This window comes from Euprymna scolopes, chromosome 14, assembly GCF_053919585.1.
Source record: "Euprymna scolopes isolate OS-2025 chromosome 14, ASM5391958v1, whole genome shotgun sequence".
Classification (NCBI taxonomy): Eukaryota; Metazoa; Mollusca; class Cephalopoda; order Sepiida; family Sepiolidae; genus Euprymna; species Euprymna scolopes.
This window is the reverse complement of record NC_136495.1, coordinates 154083363-154103658: the sequence shown is the minus strand read 5'-3', so window position 1 is coordinate 154103658 and position 20296 is coordinate 154083363.

Below are 20296 nucleotides of genomic sequence, written 5' to 3'. Positions count from 1 at the left end.
GAGAGGCTTTCAGGTGGTGTATCATTAGACTTGGCAATCCGTGGTTGACAGGCTTTCATGTGGTGTTTCATTAGACTTGGCAATCCGTGGTTGAGAGGCTTTCAGGTGGTGTATCATAAGAATTGGCAATTCGTGGTTGAGAGGCTTTCAGGTGGTGTGTCATTAGACTTGGCAATCCGTGGTTGAGAGGCTTTCATGTAGTGTTTCATTACACTTGGCAATCCGTGGTTGAGAGGCTTTCAGGTGGTGTATCATTAGAATTGGCAATCCGTGGTTGAGAGGCTTTCAGTTGGTGTATCATAAGAATTGGCAATTCGTGGTTGAGAGGCTTTCAGGTGGTGTTTCATTAGACTTGGCAATCCGTGGTTGAGAGGCTTTCAGGTGGTGTATCATTAGAATTGGCAATTCGTGGTTGAGAGGCTTTCAGGTGGTGTGTCATTAGACTTGGCAATCCGTGGTTGAGAGGCTTTCACGTGGTGTTTCATTACACTTGGCAATCCGTGGTTGAGAGGCTTTCAGGTGGTGTTTCATTAGAATTGGCAATCCGTGGTTGAGAGGCTTTCAGGTGGTGTTTCCTTAGACTTAGCAATCCGTGGTTGAGAGGCTTTCAGGTGGTGTATCATTAGACTTGGCAATCCGTGGTTGAGAGGCTTTCATGTGGTGTTTCATTAGACTTGGCAATCCGTGGTTGAGAGGCTTTCAGTTGGTGTATCATTAGACTTGGCAATCCGTGGTTGAGAGGCTTTCAGGTGGTGTATCATTAGACTTGGCAATCCGTGGTTGAGAGGCTTTCAGGTGGTGTATCATTAGAATTGGCAATCCGTGGTTGAGAGGCTTTCAGGTTGTGTATCATTAGAATTGGCAATCTGTGGTTGAGAGGCTTTCAGGTGGTGTATCATTAGACTTGGCAATCCGTGGTTGAGAGGCTTTCCGGTGGTGTATATTTAGAAATGGCAATCCGAGGTTGAGAGGCTTTCATGTAGTGTTTTATTAGAATTGGCAATCCGTGGTTGAGAGGCTTTCAGGTTGTGTATCATTAGAATTGGCAATCCGTGGTTGAGAGGCTTTCAGGTGGTGTATCATTAGAATTGGCAATCCGTGGTTGAGATGCTTTCTGGTGGTGTATCATTAGACTTGGCAATTCGTGGTTGAGACGTTTTCAGGTGGTGTATCATTAGACTTGGCAATCCGTGGTTGAGAGGCTTTCAGGTGGTGTATCATTAGAATTGGCAATCCGTGGTTGAGAGGCTTTCAGGTGGTGTATCATTAGAATTGGCAATCCGTGGTTGAGAGGCTTTCATGTGGTGTATCATTAGACTTTGCAATCCGTGGTTGAGAGGCTTTCTGGTGGCGTATCATTAGACTTGGCAATCCGTGGTTGAGAGGCTTTCAGGTGGTGTATCATAAGAATTGGCAATCCGTGGTTGAGAGGCTTTCATGTGGTGTTTCATTAGACTTGGCAATCCGTGGTTGAGAGGCTTTCAGGTGGTGTATCATAAGAATTGGCAATTCGTGGTTGAGAGGCTTTCAGGTGGTGTGTCATTAGACTTGGCAATCCGTGGTTGAGAGGCTTTCATGTGGTGTTTCATTACACTTGGCAATCCGTGGTTGAGAGGCTTTCAGGTGGTGTATCATTAGAATTGGCAATCCGTGGTTGAGAGGCTTTCTGGTGGCGTATCATTAGACTTGGCAATCCGTGGTTGAGAGGCTTTCAGGTGGTGTATCATTAGACTTGGCAATCCGTGGTTGACAGGCTTTCATGTGGTGTTTCATTAGACTTGGCAATCCGTGGTTGAGAGGCTTTCAGGTGGTGTATCATAAGAATTGGCAATTCGTGGTTTAGAGGCTTTCAGGTGGTGTGTCATTAGACTTGGCAATCCGTGGTTGAGAGGCTTTCACGTGGTGTTTCATTACACTTGGCAATCCGTGGTTGAGAGGCTTTCAGGTGGTGTTTCATTAGAATTGGCAATCCGTGGTTGAGAGGCTTTCAGGTGGTGTTTCATTAGACTTAGCAATCCGTGGTTGAGAGGCTTTCAGGTGGTGTATCATTAGAATTGGCAATCCGTGGTTGAGAGGCTTTCAGGTGGTGTGTCATTAGACTTGGCAATCCGTGGTTGAGAGGCTTTCATGTGGTGTTTCATTTCACTTTGCAATCCGTGGTTGAGAGGCTTTCAGGTGGTGTATCATTAGAATTGGCAATCCGTGGTTGAGAGGCTTTCACGTCGTGTTTCATTAGACTTGGCAATCCGTGGTTGAGAGGCTTTCATGTGGTGTTTCATTACACTTGGCAATCCGTGGTTGAGAGGCTTTCAGGTGGTGTATAATTAGACTTAGCAATCCGTGGTTGAGAGGCTTTCAGGTGGTGTTTCATTAGACTTGGCAATCCGTGGTTGAGAGGCTTTCAGTTGGTGTATCATTAGAATTGGCAATCCGTGGTTGAGAGGCTTTCAGGTGGTGTATCATTAGACTTGGCAATCCGTGGTTGAGAGGCTTTCAGGTGGTGTATCATTAGAATTGGCAATCCGTGGTTGAGAGGCTTTCAGGTGGTGTATCATTAGAATTGGCAATCTGTGGTTGAGAGGCTTTCAGTTGGTGTATCATTAGACTTGGCAATCCGTGGTTGAGAGGCTTTCCGGTGGTGTATAATTAGAAATGGCAATCCGTGGTTGAGAGGCTTTCATGTAGTGTTTCATTAGAATTGGCAATCCGTGGTTGAGAGGCTTTCAGGTTGTGTATCATTAGAATTGGCAATCCGTGGTTGAGAGGCTTTCAGGTGATGTATCATTAGAATTGGCAATCCGTGGTTGAGAGGCTTTCAGGTGGTGTATCATTAGAATTGGCAATCCGTGGTTGAGAGGCTTTCAGGTGATGTATCATTAGAATTGGCAATCCGTGGTTGAGAGGCTTTCAGGTTGTGTATCATTAGACTTGGCAATCCGTGGTTGAGAAGCTTTCAGGTGGTGTTTCATTAGAATTGGCAATCCGTGGTTGAGAGGCTTTCACGTCGTGTTTCATTAGACTTGGCAATCCGTGGTTGAGAGGCTTTCAGGTGGTGTTTCATTAGAATTGGCAATCCGTGGTTGAGAGGCTTTCATGTGGTGTATCATTAGAATTGGCAATCTGTGGTTGAGAGGCTTTCAGGTGGTGTATCATTAGACTTGGCAATCCGTGGTTGAGAGGCTTTCCGGTGGTGTATAATTAGAAATGGCAATCCGTGGTTGAGAGGCTTTCATGTAGTGTTTCATTAGATTTGGCAATCCGTGGTTGAGAGGCTTTCAGGTGGTGTATCATTAGAATTGGCAATCCGTGGTTGAGAGGCTTTCAGGTTGTGTATCATTAGACTTGGCAATCCGTGGTTGAGAGGCTTTCTGGTGGTGTATCATTAGACTTGGCAATTCGTGGTTGAGAGGCTTTCAGGTGGTGTATCATTAGACTTGGCAATCCGTGGTTGAGAGGCTTTCAGGTGGTGTATCATTAGAATTGGCAATCCGTGGTTGAGAGGCTTTAAGGTGGTGTATCATTAGAATTGGCAATCCGTGGTTGAGAGGCTTTCATGTGGTGTATCATTAGACTTGGCAATCCGTGGTTGAGAGGCTTTCTGGTGGCGTATCATTAGACTTGGCAATCCGTGGTTGAGAGGCTTTCAGGTGGTGTATCATTAGACTTGGCAATCCTTGGTTGACAGGCTTTCATGTGGTGTTTCATTAGACTTGGCAATCCGTGGTTGAGAGGCTTTCAGGTGGTGTATCATAAGAATTGGCAATTCGTGGTTGAGAGGCTTTCAGGTTGTGTGTCATTAGACTTGGCAATCCGTGGTTGAGAGGCTTTCATGTGGTGTTTCATTACACTTGGCAATCCGTGGTTGAGAGGCTTTCAGGTGGTGTATAATTAGACTTAGCAATCCGTGGTTGAGAGGCTTTCAGGTGGTGTTTCATTAGACTTGGCAATCCGTGGTTGAGAGGCTTTCAGTTGGTGTATCATTAGAATTGGCAATCCGTGGTTGAGAGGCTTTCAGGTGGTGTATCATTAGACTTGGCAATCCGTGGTTGAGAGGCTTTCAGGTGGTGTATCATTAGAATTGGCAATCCGTGGTTGAGAGGCTTTCAGGTGGTGTATCATTAGAATTGGCAATCTGTGGTTGAGAGGCTTTCAGTTGGTGTATCATTAGACTTGGCAATCCGTGGTTGAGAGGCTTTCCGGTGGTGTATAATTAGAAATGGCAATCCGTGGTTGAGAGGCTTTCATGTAGTGTTTCATTAGAATTGGCAATCCGTGGTTGAGAGGCTTTCAGGTTGTGTATCATTAGAATTGGCAATCCGTGGTTGAGAGGCTTTCAGGTGATGTATCATTAGAATTGGCAATCCGTGGTTGAGAGGCTTTCAGGTGGTGTATCATTAGAATTGGCAATCCGTGGTTGAGAGGCTTTCAGGTGATGTATCATTAGAATTGGCAATCCGTGGTTGAGAGGCTTTCAGGTGGTGTATCATTAGACTTGGCAATCCGTGGTTGAGAAGCTTTCAGGTGGTGTTTCATTAGAATTGGCAATCCGTGGTTGAGAGGCTTTCACGTCGTGTTTCATTAGACTTGGCAATCCGTGGTTGAGAGGCTTTCAGGTGGTGTATCATTAGACTTGGCAATCCGTTGTTGAGAGGCTTTCAGGTGGTGTTTCATTAGAATTGGCAATCCGTGGTTGAGAGGCTTTCATGTGGTGTATCATTAGAATTGGCAATCTGTGGTTGAGAGGCTTTCAGGTGGTGTATCATTAGACTTGGCAATCCGTGGTTGAGAGGCTTTCCGGTGGTGTATAATTAGAAATGGCAATCCGTGGTTGAGAGGCTTTCATGTAGTGTTTCATTAGACTTGGCAATCCGTGGTTGAGAGGCTTTCAGGTGGTGTATCATTAGAATTGGCAATCCGTGGTTGAGAGGCTTTCAGGTTGTGTATAATTAGACTTGGCAATCCGTGGTTGAGAGGCTTTCTGGTGGTGTATCATTAGACTTGGCAATTCGTGGTTGAGAGGCTTTCAGGTGGTGTATCATTAGACTTGGCAATCCGTGGTTGAGAGGCTTTCAGGTGGTGTATCATTAGAATTGGCAATCCGTGGTTGAGAGGCTTTAAGGTGGTGTATCATTAGAATTGGCAATCCGTGGTTGAGAGGCTTTCATGTGGTGTATCATTAGACTTGGCAATCCGTGGTTGAGAGGCTTTCTGGTTGCGTATCATTAGACTTGGCAATCCGTGGTTGAGAAGCTTTCAGGTGGTGTATCATTAGACTTGGCAATCCGTGGTTGACAGGCTTTCATGTGGTGTTTCATTAGACTTGGCAATCCGTGGTTGAGAGGCTTTCAGGTGGTGTATCATAAGAATTGGCAATTCGTGGTTGAGAGGCTTTCAGGTTGTGTGTCATTAGACTTGGCAATCCGTGGTTGAGAGGCTTTCATGTGGTGTTTCATTACACTTGGCAATCCGTGGTTGAGAGGCTTTCAGGTGGTGTATCATTAGAATTGGCAATCCGTGGTTGAGAGGCTTTCAGTTGGTGTATCATAAGAATTGGCAATTCGTGGTTGAGAGGCTTTCAGGTGGTGTTGCATTAGACTTGGCAATCCGTGGTTGAGAGGCTTTCAGGTGGTGTATCATTAGAATTGGCAATTCGTGGTTTAGAGGCTTTCAGGTGGTGTGTCATTAGACTTGGCAATCCGTGGTTGAGAGGCTTTCACGTGGTGTTTCATTACACTTGGCAATCCGTGGTTGAGAGGCTTTCAGGTGGTGTTTCATTAGAATTGGCAATCCGTGGTTGAGAGGCTTTCAGGTGGTGTTTCATTAGACTTAGCAATCCGTGGTTGAGAGGCTTTCAGGTGGTGTATCATTAGAATTGGCAATCCGTGGTTGAGAGGCTTTCAGGTGGTGTGTCATTAGACTTGGCAATCCGTGGTTGAGAGGCTTTCATGTGGTGTATCATTACACTTTGCAATCCGTGGTTGAGAGGCTGTCAGGTGGTGTATCATTAGAATTGGCAATCCGTGGTTGAGAGGCTTTCACGTCGTGTTTCATTAGACTTGGCAATCCGTGGTTGAGAGGCTTTCATGTGGTGTTTCATTACACTTGGCAATCCGTGGTTGAGAGGCTTTCAGGTGGTGTATCATTAGACTTGGCAATCCGTGGTTGAGAGGCTTTCAGGTGGTGTTTAATTAGACTTGGCAATCCGTGGTTGAGAGGCTTTCAGTTGGTGTATCATTAGAATTGGCAATCCGTGGTTGAGAGGCTTTGAGGTGGTGTATCATTAGACTTGGCAATCCGTGGTTGAGAGGCTTTCAGGTGGTGTATCATTAGAATTGGCAATCCGTGGTTGAGAGGCTTTCAGGTGGTGTATCATTAGAATTGGCAATCTGTGGTTGAGAGGCTTTCAGTTGGTGTATCATTAGACTTGGCAATCCGTGGTTGAGAGGCTTTCCGGTGGTGTATAATTAGAAATGGCAATCCGTGGTTGAGAGGCTTTGATGTAGTGTTTCATTAGAATTGGCAATCCGTGGTTGAGAGGCTTTCAGGTTGTGTATCATTAGAATTGGCAATCCGTGGTTGAGAGGCTTTCAGGTGATGTATCATTAGAATTGGCAATCCGTGGTTGAGAGGCTTTCAGGTGGTGTATCATTAGAATTGGCAATCCGTGGTTGAGAGGCTTTCAGGTGATGTATCATTAGAATTGGCAATCCGTGGTTGAGAGGCTTTCAAGTGGTGTATCATTAGACTTGGCAATCCGTGGTTGAGAAGCTTTCAGGTGGTGTTTCATTAGAATTGGCAATCCGTGGTTGAGAGGCTTTCACGTCGTGTTTCATTAGACTTGGCAATCCGTGGTTGAGAGGCTTTCAGGTGGTGTATCATTAGACTTGGCAATCCGTGGTTGAGAGGCTTTCAGGTGGTGTTTCATTAGAATTGGCAATCCGTGGTTGAGAGGCTTTCATGTGGTGTATCATTAGAATTGGCAATCTGTGGTTGAGAGGCTTTCAGCTGGTGTATCATTAGACTTGGCAATCCGTGGTTTAGAGGCTTTCCGGTGGTGTATAATTAGAAATGGCAATCCGTGGTTGAGAGGCTTTCATGTAGTGTTTCATTAGACTTGGCAATCCGTGGTTGAGAGGCTTTCAGGTGGTGTATCATTAGAATTGGCAATCCGTGGTTGAGAGGCTTTCAGGTTGTGTATCATTAGACTTTGCAATTTGTGGTTGAGAGGCTTTCAGGTGGTGTATCATTAGACTTGGCAATCCGTGGTTGAGAGGCTTTCAGTTGGTGTATCATTAGAATTGGCAATCTGTGGTTGAGAGGCTTTCAGGTGGTGTATCATTAGACTTGGCAATCCGTGGTTGAGAGGCTTTCAGTTGGTGTATCATTAGATTTGGCAATCCGTGGTTGAGAGGCTTTCAGGTGGTGTATAATTAGACTTGGCAATCCGTGGTTGAGAGGCTTTCAGGTGGTGTATCATTAGAATTGGCAATCCGTGGTTGAGAGGCTTTCACGTCGTGTTTCATTAGACTTGGCAATCCGTGGTTGAGAGGCTTTCAGGTGGTGTATCATTAGACTTGGCAATCCGTGGTTGAGAGGCTTTCAGGTGGTGTTTCATTAGAATTGGCAATCCGTGGTTGAGAGGCTTTCATGTGGTGTATCATTAGAATTGGCAATCTGTGGTTGAGAGGCTTTCAGGTGGTGTATCATTAGACTTGGCAATCCGTGGTTTAGAGGCTTTCCGGTGGTGTATAATTAGAAATGGCAATCCGTGGTTGAGAGGCTTTCATGTAGTGTTTCATTAGACTTGGCAATCCGTGGTTGAGAGGCTTTCAGGTGGTGTATCATTAGAATTGGCAATCCGTGGTTGAGAGGCTTTCAGGTTGTGTATCATTAGACTTTGCAATTTGTGGTTGAGAGGCTTTCAGGTGGTGTATCATTAGACTTGGCAATCCGTGGTTGAGAGGCTTTCAGTTGGTGTATCATTAGAATTGGCAATCTGTGGTTGAGAGGCTTTCAGGTGGTGTATCATTAGACTTGGCAATCCGTGGTTGAGAGGCTTTCAGTTGGTGTATCATTAGAATTGGCAATCCGTGGTTGAGAGGCTTTCACGTCGTGTTTCATTAGACTTGGCAATCCGTGGTTGAGAGGCTTTCATGTGGTGTTTCATTACACTTGGCAATCCGTGGTTGAGAGGCTTTCAGGTGGTGTATCATTAGACTTGGCAATCCGTGGTTGAGAGGCTTTCAGGTGGTGTTTAATTAGACTTGGCAATCCGTGGTTGAGAGGCTTTCAGTTGGTGTATCATTAGAATTGGCAATCCGTGGTTGAGAGGCTTTCAGGTGGTGTATCATTAGACTTGGCAATCCGTGGTTGAGAGGCTTTCAGGTGGTGTATCATTAGAATTGGCAATCCGTGGTTGAGAGGCTTTCAGGTGGTGTATCATTAGAATTGGCAATCTGTGGTTGAGAGGCTTTCAGTTGGTGTATCATTAGACTTGGCAATCCGTGGTTGAGAGGCTTTCCGGTGGTGTATAATTAGAAATGGCAATCCGTGGTTGAGAGGCTTTGATGTAGTGTTTCATTAGAATTGGCAATCCGTGGTTGAGAGGCTTTCAGGTTGTGTATCATTAGAATTGGCAATCCGTGGTTGAGAGGCTTTCAGGTGATGTATCATTAGAATTGGCAATCCGTGGTTGAGAGGCTTTCAGGTGGTGTATCATTAGAATTGGCAATCCGTGGTTGAGAGGCTTTCAGGTGATGTATCATTAGAATTGGCAATCCGTGGTTGAGAGGCTTTCAAGTGGTGTATCATTAGACTTGGCAATCCGTGGTTGAGAAGCTTTCAGGTGGTGTTTCATTAGAATTGGCAATCCGTGGTTGAGAGGCTTTCACGTCGTGTTTCATTAGACTTGGCAATCCGTGGTTGAGAGGCTTTCAGGTGGTGTATCATTAGACTTGGCAATCCGTGGTTGAGAGGCTTTCAGGTGGTGTTTCATTAGAATTGGCAATCCGTGGTTGAGAGGCTTTCATGTGGTGTATCATTAGAATTGGCAATCTGTGGTTGAGAGGCTTTCAGGTGGTGTATCATTAGACTTGGCAATCCGTGGTTTAGAGGCTTTCCGGTGGTGTATAATTAGAAATGGCAATCCGTGGTTGAGAGGCTTTCATGTAGTGTTTCATTAGACTTGGCAATCCGTGGTTGAGAGGCTTTCAGGTGGTGTATCATTAGAATTGGCAATCCGTGGTTGAGAGGCTTTCAGGTTGTGTATCATTAGACTTTGCAATTTGTGGTTGAGAGGCTTTCAGGTGGTGTATCATTAGACTTGGCAATCCGTGGTTGAGAGGCTTTCAGTTGGTGTATCATTAGAATTGGCAATCTGTGGTTGAGAGGCTTTCAGGTGGTGTATCATTAGACTTGGCAATCCGTGGTTGAGAGGCTTTCAGTTGGTGTATCATTAGATTTGGCAATCCGTGGTTGAGAGGCTTTCAGGTGGTGTATAATTAGACTTGGCAATCCGTGGTTGAGAGGCTTTCAGGTGGTGTATCATTAGAATTTGCAATCCGTGGTTGAGAGGCTTTCACGTCGTGTTTCATTAGACTTGGCAATCCGTGGTTGAGAGGCTTTCAGGTGGTGTATCATTAGACTTGGCAATCCGTGGTTGAGAGGCTTTCAGGTGGTGTTTCATTAGAATTGGCAATCCGTGGTTGAGAGGCTTTCATGTGGTGTATCATTAGAATTGGCAATCTGTGGTTGAGAGGCTTTCAGGTGGTGTATCATTAGACTTGGCAATCCGTGGTTTAGAGGCTTTCCGGTGGTGTATAATTAGAAATGGCAATCCGTGGTTGAGAGGCTTTCATGTAGTGTTTCATTAGACTTGGCAATCCGTGGTTGAGAGGCTTTCAGGTGGTGTATCATTAGAATTGGCAATCCGTGGTTGAGAGGCTTTCAGGTTGTGTATCATTAGACTTTGCAATTTGTGGTTGAGAGGCTTTCAGGTGGTGTATCATTAGACTTGGCAATCCGTGGTTGAGAGGCTTTCAGTTGGTGTATCATTAGAATTGGCAATCTGTGGTTGAGAGGCTTTCAGGTGGTGTATCATTAGACTTGGCAATCCGTGGTTGAGAGGCTTTCAGTTGGTGTATCATTAGATTTTGCAATCCGTGGTTGAGAGGCTTTCAGGTGGTGTATAATTAGACTAGGCAATCCGTGGTTGAGAGGCTTTCAGGTGGTGTATCATTAGAATTGGCAATCCGTTGTTATGAGGCTTTCATGTGGTGTATCATTAGAATTGGCAATCCGTGGTTGAGAGGCTTTCAGGTGGTGTATAATTAGAAATGGCAATCCGTGGTTGAGAGGCTTTCATGTGGTGTATCATTAGAATTGGCAATCCGTGGTTGAGAGGCTTTCAGGTGGTGTTTCATTAGACTTGGCAATCCGTGGTTGAGAGGCTTTCAGGTGGTGTATCATTAGACTTGGCAATCCGTGGTTGAGAGGCTTTCAGGTGGTGTTTCATTAGACTTGGCAATCCGTGGTTGAGAGGCTTTCAGTTGCTGTATCATTAGAATTGGCAATCCGTGGTTGAGAGGCTTTCACGTCGTGTTTCATTAGACTTGGCAATCCGTGGTTGAGAGGCTTTCAGGTGGTGTATCATTAGACTTGGCAATCCGTGGTTGAGAGGCTTTCAGGTGGTGTATCATTCGACTTGGCAATCCGTGGTTGAGAGGCTTTCATCTGGAGTTTCATTAGACTTGGCAATCCGTGGTTGAGAGGCTTTCAGGTGGTGTTTCATTAGACTTGGCAATCCGTGGTTGAGAGGCTTTCAGGTGGTGTATCATTAGACTTGGCAATCCGTGGTTGAGAGGCTTTCAGGTGGTGTTTCATTAGAATTGGCAATCCGTTGTTGAGAGGCTTTCAGGTGGTGTATCATTAGACTTGGCAATCCGTGGTTGAGAGGCTTTAAGGTGGTGTATCATTAGACTTGGCAATCCGTGGTTGAGAGGCTTTCATGTGGTGTTTCATTACACTTGGCAATCCGTGGTTGAGAGGCTTTCACGTGGTGTTTCATTAGACTTGGCAATCCGTGGTTGAGAGGCTTTCATGTGGTGTATCATTAGAATTGGCAATCCGTGGTTGAGAGGCTTTCACGTCGTGTTTCATTAGACTTGGCAATCCGTGGTTGAGAGGCTTTCATGTGGTGTTTCATTAGACTTGGCAATCCGTGGTTGAGAGGCTTTCAGGTGGTATATCATTAGAATTGGCAATCCGTGGTTGAGAGGCTTTCATGTGGTGTTTAATTACACTTGGCAATCCGTGGTTGAGAGGCTTTCAGGTGGTGTATCATTAGACTTGGCAATCCGTGGTTGAGAGGCTTTCAGGTGGTGTATCATTAGAATTGGCAATCCGTGGTTGAGAGGCTTTCACGTCGTGTTTCATTAGACTTGGCAATCCGTGGTTGAGAGGCTTTCAGATGGTGTTTAATTAGAATTGGCAATCCGTGGTTGAGAGGGTTTCTGGTGGTGTATCATTAGACTTGGCAATCCGTGGTTGAGAGGCTTTACGGTAGTGTGTCATTAGAATTGGCAATCCGTGGTTGAGAGGCTTTCAGATGGTGTTTCATTAGAATTGGCAATCCGTGGTTGAGAGGCTTTCAGGTGGTGTATCATTAGAATTGGCAATCCGTGGTTGAGAGGCTTTCAGATGGTGTTTAATTAGAATTGGCAATCCGTGGTTGAGAGGCTTTCAGGTGGTGTATAATTAGACTTGGCAATCCGTGGTTGAGAGGCTTTCAGGTGGTGTATCATTAGACTTGGCAATCCGTGGTTGAGAGGCTTTCCGGTGGTGTATAATTAGAAATGGCAATCCGTGGTTGAGAGGCTTTCAGGTGGTGTATCATTAGACTTGGCAATCCGTGGTTGAGAGGCTTTCAGATGGTGTTTCATTAGACTTGGCAATCCGTGGTTGAGAGGCTTTTATGTGGTGTATCATTAGAAATGGCAATCCGTGGTTGAGAGGCTTTCAGGTGGTGTATCATTAAAAATGGCAATCCGTGGTTGAGAGGCGTTCAGGTGGTGTATCATTAGACTTGGCAATCCGTGGTTGAGAGGCTTTCAGATGGTGTATCATTAGACTTGGCAATCCGTGGTTGAGAGGCTTTCAGGTGGTATATCATTAGAATTGGCAATCCGTGGTTGAGAGGCTTTCAGTTGGTGTATCATTAGAATTGGCAATCCGTGGTTGAGAGGCTTTCAGGTGGTGTATCATTAGACTTGGCAATCCGTGGTTGAGAGGCTTTCCGGTGGTGTATCATTAGAATTGGCAATCCGTGGTTGAGAGGCTTTCAGGTGGTATATCATTAGAATTGGCAATCCGTGGTTGAGAGGCTTTCAGTTGGTGTATCATTAGAATTGGCAATCCGTGGTTGAGAGGCTTTCAGGTGGTGTATCATTAGACTTGGCAATCCGTGGTTGAGAGGCTTTCAGGTGGTGTATCATTAGAATTGGCAATCCGTGGTTGAGAGGCTTTCACGTCGTGTTTCATTAGACTTGGCAATCCGTGGTTGAGAGGCTTTCAGATGGTGTTTCATTAGAATTGGCAATCCGTGGTTGAGAGGCTTTCTGGTGGTGTATCATTAGACTTGGCAATCCGTGGTTGAGAGGCTTTACGGTGGTGTATCATTAGAAATGGCAATCCGTGATTGAGAGGCTTTCAGATGGTGTTTCATTAGAATTGGCAATCCGTGGTTGAGAGGCTTTCAGGTGGTGTATCATTAGAATTGGCAATCCGTGGTTGAGAGGCTTTCAGATGGTGTTTAATTAGAATTGGCAATCCGTGGTTGAGAGGCTTTCAGGTGGTGTATAATTAGACTTGGCAATCCGTAGTTGAGAGGCTTTAAGGTGGTGTATCATTAGACTTGGCAATCCGTGGTTGAGAGGCTTCCGGTGGTGTATAATTAGAAATGGCAATCCGTGGTTGAGAGGCTTTCAGGTGGTGTATCATTAGACTTGGCAATCCGTGGTTGAGAGGCTTTCAGATGGTGTTTCATTAGACTTGGCAATCCGTGGTTGAGAGGCTTTTATGTGGTGTATCATTAGAAATGGCAATCCGTGGTTGAGAGGATTTCAGGTGGTGTATCATTAAAAATGGCAATCCGTGGTTGAGAGGCGTTCAGGTGGTGTATCATTAGACTTGGCAATCCGTGGTTGAGAGGCTTTCAGATGGTGTTTCATTAGACTTGGCAATCCGTGGTTGAGAGGCTTTCCGGTGGTGTATAATTAGAAATGGCAATCCGTGGTTGAGAGGCTTTCAGGTGGTGTATCATTAGACTTGGCAATCCGTGGTTGAGAGGCTTTCATGTGGTGTATCATTAGACTTGGCAATCCGTGGTTGAGAGGCTTTCATGTAGTGTTTCATTAGACTTGGCAATCCGTGATTGAGAGGCTTTCAGATGGTGTTTCATTAGACTTGGCAATCCGTGGTTTAGAGGCTTTCATGTAGTGTTTCATTAGACTTGGCAATCCGTGATTGAGAGGCTTTCAGATGGTGTTTCATTAGACTTGGCAATCCGTGGTTGAGAGGCTTTCATGTAGTGTTTCATTAGACTTGGCAATCCGTGGTTGAGAGGCTTTCAGATGGTGTTTCATTAGACTTGGCAATCCGTGGTTGAGAGGCTTTCCGGTGGTGTATAATTAGAAATGGCAATCCGTGGTTGAGAGGCTTTCAGGTGGTGTATCATTAGACTTGGCAATCCGTGGTTGAGAGGCTTTAAGGTGGTGTATCATTAGACTTGGCAATCCGTGGTTGAGAGGCTTTCATGTAGTGTTTCATTAGACTTGGCAATCCGTGATTGAGAGGCTTTCAGATGGTGTTTCATTAGACTTGGCAATCCGTGGTTGAGAGGCTTTCATGTAGTGTTTCATTAGACTTGGCAATCCGTGATTGAGAGGCTTTCAGATGGTGTTTCATTAGACTTGGCAATCCGTGGTTGAGAGGCTTTCATGTAGTGTTTCATTAGACTTGGCAATCCGTGATTGAGAGGCTTTCAGATGGTGTTTCATTAGACTTGGCAATCCGTGGTTGAGAGGCTTTCCGGTTGTGTATAATTAGAAATGGCAATCCGTGGTTGAGAGGCTTTCAGGTGGTGTATCATTAGACTTGGCAATCCGTGGTTGAGAGGCTTTCATGTGGTGTATCATTAGACTTGGCAATCCGTGGTTGAGAGGCTTTCATGTAGTGTTTCATTAGACTTGGCAATCCGTGATTGAGAGGCTTTCAGATGGTGTTTCATTAGACTTGGCAATCCGTGGTTGAGAGGCTTTCATGTAGTGTTTCATTAGACTTGGCAATCCGTGGTTGAGAGGCTTTCATGTAGTGTTTCATTAGACTTGGCAATCCGTGGTTGAGAGGCTTTCAGGTGGTGTACCATTAGACTTGGCAATCCGTGGTTGAGAGGCTTTCATGTAGTGTTTCATTAGACTTGGCAATCCGTGATTGAGAGGCTTTCAGATGGTGTTTCATTAGAATTGGCAATCCGTGGTTGAGAGGCTTTCAGATGGTGTTTCATTAGAATTGGCAATCCGTGGTTGAGAGGCTTTCAGGTGGTGTATAATTAGACTTGGCAATCCGTGGTTGAGAGGCTTTTATGTGGTGTATCATTAGACTTGGCAATCCGTGGTTGAGAGGCTTTCCGGTGGTGTATAATTAGAAATGGTAATCCGTGGTTGAGAGGCTTTCAGGTGGTGTATCATTAGACTTAGCAATCCGTGGTTGAGAGGCTTTCAGATGGTGTTTCATTAGACTTTGCAATCCGTGGTTGAGAGGCTTTCAGGTGGTGTATCATTAGAATTGGCAATCTGTGGTTGAGAGGCTTTCAGGTGGTGTATCATTAGACTTGGCAATCCGTGGTTGAGAGGCTTTCAGTTGGTGTATCATTAGATTTGGCAATCCGTGGTTGAGAGGCTTTCAGGTGGTGTATAATTAGACTTGGCAATCCGTGGTTGAGAGGCTTTCAGGTGGTGTATCATTAGAATTGGCAATCCGTTGTTATGAGGCTTTCATGTGGTGTATCATTAGAATTGGCAATCCGTGGTTGAGAGGCTTTCAGGTGGTGTATAATTAGAAATGGCAATCCGTGGTTGAGAGGCTTTCATGTGGTGTATCATTAGAATTGGCAATCCGTGGTTGAGAGGCTTTCAGGTGGTGTTTCATTAGACTTGGCAATCCGTGGTTGAGAGGCTTTCAGGTGGTGTATCATTAGACTTGGCAATCCGTGGTTGAGAGGCTTTCAGGTGGTGTTTCATTAGACTTGGCAATCCGTGGTTGAGAGGCTTTCAGTTGGTGTATCATTAGAATTGGCAATCCGTGGTTGAGAGGCTTTCACGTCGTGTTTCATTAGACTTGGCAATCCGTGGTTGAGAGGCTTTCAGGTGGTGTATCATTAGACTTGGCAATCCGTGGTTGAGAGGCTTTCAGGTGGTGTATCATTCGACTTGGCAATCCGTGGTTGAGAGGCTTTCATCTGGTGTTTCATTAGACTTGGCAATCCGTGGTTGAGAGGCTTTCAGGTGGTGTTTCATTAGACTTGGCAATCCGTGGTTGAGAGGCTTTCAGGTGGTGTATCATTAGACTTGGCAATCCGTGGTTGAGAGGCTTTCAGGTGGTGTTTCATTAGAATTGGCAATCCGTGGTTGAGAGGCTTTCAGGTGGTGTATCATTAGAATTGGCAATCCGTGGTTGAGAGGCTTTCAGGTGGTGTATCATTAGAATTGGCAATCCGTGGTTGAGAGGCTTTCATGTGGTGTTTCATTACACTTGGCAATCCGTGGTTGAGAGGCTTTCACGTGGTGTTTCATTAGACTTGGCAATCCGTGGTTGAGAGGCTTTCATGTGGTGTATCATTAGAATTGGCAATCCGTGGTTGAGAGGCTTTCACGTCGTGTTTCATTAGACTTGGCAATCCGTGGTTGAGAGGCTTTCATGTGGTGTTTCATTAGACTTGGCAATCCGTGGTTGAGAGGCTTTCAGGTGGTATATCATTAGAATTGGCAATCCGTGGTTGAGAGGCTTTCATGTGGTGTTTCATTAGACTTGGCAATCCGTGGTTGAGAGGCTTTCAGGTGGTGTATCATTAGACTTGGCAATCCGTGGTTGAGAGGCTTTCAGGTGGTGTATCATTAGAATTGTCAATCCGTGGTTGAGAGGCTTTCACGTCGTGTTTCATTAGACTTGGCAATCCGTGGTTGAGAGGCTTTCAGATGGTGTTTCATTAGAATTGGCAATCCGTGGTTGAGAGGGTTTCTGGTGGTGTATCATTAGATTTGGCAATCCGTGGTTGAGAGGCTTTACGGTTGTGTATCATTAGAAATGGCAATCCGTGATTGAGAGGCTTTCAGATGGTGTTTCATTAGAATTGGCAATCCGTGGTTGAGAGGCTTTCAGATGGTGTTTAATTAGAATTGGCAATCCGTGGTTGAGAGGCTTTACGGTGGTGTATCATTAGACTTGGCAATCCGTGGTTGAGAGGCTTTCAGGTGGTGTATCATTAGATTTGGCAATCCGTGGTTGAGAGGCTTTCAGATGGTGTTTAATTAGAATTGGCAATCCGTGGTTGAGAGGCTTTCAGGTGGTGTATAATTAGACTTGGCAATCCGTGGTTGAGAGGCTTTAAGGTGGTGTATCATTAGACTTGGCAATCCGTGGTTGAGAGGCTTTCCGGTGGTGTATAATTAGAAATGGCAATCCGTGGTTGAGAGGCTTTCAGGTGGTGTATCATTAGACTTGGCAATCCGTGGTTGAGAGGCTTTCAGATGGTGTTTCATTAGACTTGGCAATCCGTGGTTGAGAGGCTTTTATGTGGTGAATCATTAGAAATGGAAATCCGTGGTTGAGAGGCTTTCAGGTGGTGTATCATTAGACTTGGCAATCCGTGGTTGAGAGGCTTTCCGGTGGTGTATATTTAGAAATGGCAATCCGTTGTTGAGAGGTTTTCAGGTGGTGTATAATTAGAATTGGCAATCCGTGGTTGAGAGGCTTTCAGGTGGTGTATCATTAGACTAGGCAATCCGTGGTTGAGAGGCTTTCAGGTGGTGTATAATTAGAAATGGCAATCGATGGTTGAGAGGCGTTCAGGTGGTGTATAATTAGAAATGGCAATCCGTGGTTGAGAGGCTTTCAGGTGGTGTATAATTAGACTTGGCAATCCGTGGTTGAGAGGCTTTCCGGTGGTGTATAATTAGAATTGGCCATCCGTGGTTGAGAGGCTTTCAGGTGGTGTATCATTAGAATTGGCAATCCGTGGTTGAGAGGCTTTCAGGTGGTGTATCATTAGAATTGGCAATCCGTGGTTGAGAGGCTTTCAGATGGTGTTTCATTAGACTTGGCAATCCGTGGTTGAGAGGCTTTCCGGTGGTGTATAATTAGAAATGGCAATCCGTGTTTTAGAGGCTTTCAGGTGGTGTATCATTAGACTTGGCAATCCGTGGTTGAGAGGCTTTCAGGTGGTGTATAATTAGAAATGGCAATCCGTGGTTGAGAGGCTTTCAGGTGGTGTATCATTAGACTTGGCAATCCGTGGTTGAGAGGCTTTCACGTGGTGTATCATTAGAATTGGCAATCCGTGGTTGAGAGGCTTTCAGGTGGTGTATCATTAGAATTGGCAATCCGTGGTTAAGAGGCTTTCAGGTGGTGTATCATTAGACTTGGCAATCCGTGGTTGAGAGGCTTTCCGGTGGTGTATAATTAGAAATTGCAATCCGTGGTTTAGAGGCTTTCAGGTGGTGTATAATTAGAAATGGCAATCCGTGGTTGAGAGGCTTTCCGGTGGTGTATAATTAGAAATGGCAATCCGTGGTTGAGAGGCTTTCAGATGGTGTTTCATTAGACTTGGCAATCCGTGGTTGAGAGTCTTTTATGTGGTGTATCATTAGAAATGGCAATCCGTGGTTGAGAGGCGTTCAGGTGGTGTATCATTAAAAATGGCAATCCGTGGTTGAGAGGCGGTCAGGTGGTGTATCATTAGACTTGGCAATCCGTGGTTGAGAGGCTTTCAGATGTTGTTTCATTAGACTTGGCAATCCGTGGTTTAGAGGCTTTCCGGTGGTGTATAATTAGAAATGGCAATCCGTGGTTGAGAGGCTTTCAGGTGGTGTATCATTAGACTTGGCAATCCGTGATTGAGAGGCTTTCAGATGGTGTTTCATTAGACTTGGCAATCCGTGGTTGAGAGGCTTTTATGTGGTGTATCATTAGAAATGGCAATCCGTGGTTGAGAGGCTTTCAGGTGGTGTATGATTAGACTTGGCAATCCGTGGTTGAGAGGCTTTCAGGTGGTGTATCATTAGAAATGGCAATCCGTGGTTGAGAGGCGTTCAGGTGGTGTATCATTAAAAATGGCAATCCGTGGTTGAGAGGCGTTCTGGTGGTGTATCATTAGACTTGGCAATCCGTGGTTGAGAGGCTTTCAGATGGTGTTTCATTAGACTTGGCAATCCGTGGTTGAGAGGCTTTCAGGTGGTGTATCATTAGACTTGGCAATCCGTGGTTGAGAGGCTTTCAGGTGGTGTATAATTAGACTTGGCAATCCGTGGTTGAGAGGCTTTCAGGTGGTGTATCATTAGACTTGGCAATCCGTGGTTGAGAGGCTTTCCGGTGGTGTATATTTAGAAATGGCAATCCGTTGTTGAGAGGTTTTCAGGTGGTGTATAATTAGAATTGGCAATCCGTGGTTGAGAGGCTTTCAGGTGGTGTATCATTAGACTAGGCAATCCGTGGTTGAGAGGCTTTCAGGTGGTGTATAATTAGAAATGGCAATCCGTGGTTGAGAGGCGTTCAGGTGGTGTATAATTAGAAATGGCAATCCGTGGTTGAGAGGCTTTCAGGTGGTGTATAATTAGACTTGGCAATCCGTGGTTGAGAGGCTTTCCGGTGGTGTATAATTAGAATTGGCCATCCGTGGTTGAGAGGCTTTCAGGTGGTGTATCATTAGAATTGGCAATCCGTGGTTGAGAGGCTTTCAGGTGGTGTATCATTAGAATTGGCAATCCGTGGTTGAGAGGCTTTCAGATGGTGTTTCATTAGACTTGGCAATCCGTGGTTGAGAGGCTTTCCGGTGGTGTATAATTAGAAATGGCAATCCGTGTTTTAGAGGCTTTCAGGTGGTGTATCATTAGACTTGGCAATCCGTGGTTGAGAGGCTTTCAGGTGGTGTATAATTAGAAATGGCAATCCGTGGTTGAGAGGCTTTCAGGTGGTGTATCATTAGACTTGGCAATCCGTGGTTGAGAGGCTTTCACGTGGTGTATCATTAGAATTGGCAATCCGTGGTTGAGAGGCTTTCAGGTGGTGTATCATTAGAATTGGCAATCCGTGGTTAAGAGGCTTTCAGGTGGTGTATCATTAGACTTGGCAATCCGTGGTTGAGAGGCTTTCCGGTGGTGTATAATTAGAAATTGCAATCCGTGGTTTAGAGGCTTTCAGGTGGTGTATAATTAGAAATGGCAATCCGTGGTTGAGAGGCTTTCCGGTGGTGTATAATTAGAAATGGCAATCCGTGGTTGAGAGGCTTTCAGGTGGTGTATCATTAGACTTGGCAATCCGTGGTTGAGAGGCTTTCAGGTGGTGTATCATTAGAATTGGCAATCCGTGGTTGAGAGGCTTTCAGGTGGTGTATCATTAGAAATGGCAATCCGTGGTTGAGAGGCTTTCAGGTGGTGTATCATTAGACTTGGCAATCCCTGGTTGAGAGGCTTTCCGGTGGTGTATAATTAGAAATGGCAATCCGTGGTTGAGAGGCTTTCAGGTGGTGTATCATTAGAATTGGCAATCCGTGGTTGAGAGGCTTTCAGGTGGTGTATCATTAGATTTGGCAATCCGGGGTTGAGAGGCTTTCAGGTGGTGTATAATTAGAAATGGCAATCCGTGGTTGAGAGGCTTTCAGGTGGTGTTTAATTAGACTTGGCAATCCGTGGTTGAGAGGCTTTCAGGTGGTGTATCATTAGACTTGGCAATCCGTGGTTGAGAGGCTTTCAGGTTGTGTATAATTAGAAATGGCAATCCGTGGTTGAGAGGCTTTCAGGTGGTGTATAATTAGACTTGGCAATCCGTGGTTGAGAGGCTTTCAGGTGATGTATCATTAGACTTGGCAATCCGTGGTTGAGAGGCTTTCAGGTGGTGAATAATTAGAAATGGCAATCCGTGGTTGAGAGGCTTTCAGGTGGTGTATCATTAGAATTGGCAATCCGTGGTTGAGAGGCTTTCAGGTGGTGTATCATTAGAGTTGGCAATCCGTTGTTGAGAGGCTTTC